Genomic DNA, 1,701 nt, shown 5'->3' on the forward strand with positions numbered 1-1,701 from the left:
AAAAAAAAAAAAAAAAAAAAAGGAGTCGCTATTAACACTTAAAAATTACCTTTTTCCTGTAATCCCAGTACTTTGGGAGGCTGAGGTAAACCTGCCTGAGCCCAGCCTCGACCTGCCTGAGCCTAGGTGTTCGAGACCAGTCTGGGAAACTTGGTGAGACCTTGTCCTGCTGACTTATTGTCTCTACAATAAATCAAAATGTACGCCTGTTGTTCCAGTTTCTTGGAAGGCTGAGGTGGAAGGATCGCCTGAGTCCAGCAGGTTGCCGCTGGGGGGGCTGTGAGCATGCCATTGTACTCAAGCCTGGGCGACAGAGTGAGACTCTGACTCAAAAAAAATGACCTTTCTTACTCGCTTAATATTTAACTATAAACTTCTTGAGGTTGATGACTGTCTTTTTCTTTTTTTTTTTTGAGTCAGAGTCTCATTCTGTTGCTCAGGCAGTAGTGCAGTGGCATGTTCACGGCCACCGCAGCCTTGACCTGCTGGGCTCAGGTGATTCTTCCGCCTCAGTCTTCCAAGTAGCTGGAACTACAGGCACGCACTATCACGTCCGGCTAATTTTTTGATTTATTATAGGGATGAGGTCTCACCAAGTTGCCCAGGCTGGTCTCAAATCCGGAGGCTCAGGCAATCCTCTCACCTTGGCCTCCCAAAGTGCTGGGATTACAGGCTTGAGACACCACGCCCTGCCTGTCTTGTTTTACAGCATATCCTCAGCATCTAGCAGATGCTAGTCACATAGGAAGTGCTCAGTGTCTGCTGAAAGAATAAAAGACATTCCACAAGGAACACCCCCCCACTTCCGGTGGTAATAAATTATATGTTGTTTCATTACCTGCTTTTCACAGCATATATTATACAAAGGAAACAGGCTGATTTGGGAACACAACTCCTCCTAGGAAAACTTGACAGACTGGAGAATTAAAGTGTTGGTGCGGTGGAGACTAGCTTGTGGATGCTGACACATGGCCCTGCCAACCAGGTCCATGTGCGGGAGCCCACGTGCAAGAAGCTATCAGTGTTGCTTGTCTTGGCTTGTCACGTGGATGGGATCACGTGAGACACAGTTTCCATTTGGTCCATAGCTTCCACCTGGTAGTGTGGCATTATGATAGATACTCGGTGCTGAGGTCTGGGTTATAGTCTTGGCTCCACCCACTATCTGAATTATTTTAGGCACAACTCCACTATGTTTTTTTGTTTTGTTTTGTTTTGTTTTGTTTTGAGTTGGAGTCTCACTATGTCACCCAGACTGGAGTGCAGTGGCCGCACCCGGCCACCGCAGCCTCAACCTGCTGGGCCCCAACGAACCTTCCGCCTCAGCCTTCCGAGTAGCTGGAACTACAGGCGTAAGCTACCACGCCTGGCTAATTTTTTGATTTATTGTAGAGATGAGATCTCACCAAGTTGCCCAGGTGGGTCTCGAACCGTGAGCTCAGGCAATCCACTCACCTTAGCCTCCCAAAGCACGGGATTACAGGCTGAGCCACCGAGCCTGGCTCACTATGGTTTTTTTGTTTGTTTGTTTGTTTTTTGAGTTGGAGTCTCACTCTGTTGCCCAGACTGGAGAACAGTGGCCGCTCCCGGCCACTGCAGCCACGACCTGCTGGGCTCCGGCAATCCTTCCGCCTCAGCCTTCCAAGTAGCCGGAATTACAGGCATGCGGTACCACACCCGGCTGATTTTTTTATTTATGTA

The sequence above is a fragment of the Carlito syrichta genome, unplaced genomic scaffold (assembly GCF_000164805.1).
Source record: "Carlito syrichta isolate Samal-C Ts95f unplaced genomic scaffold, Tarsius_syrichta-2.0.1 Scaffold315300, whole genome shotgun sequence".
Lineage (NCBI taxonomy): Eukaryota > Metazoa > Chordata > Mammalia > Primates > Tarsiidae > Carlito > Carlito syrichta.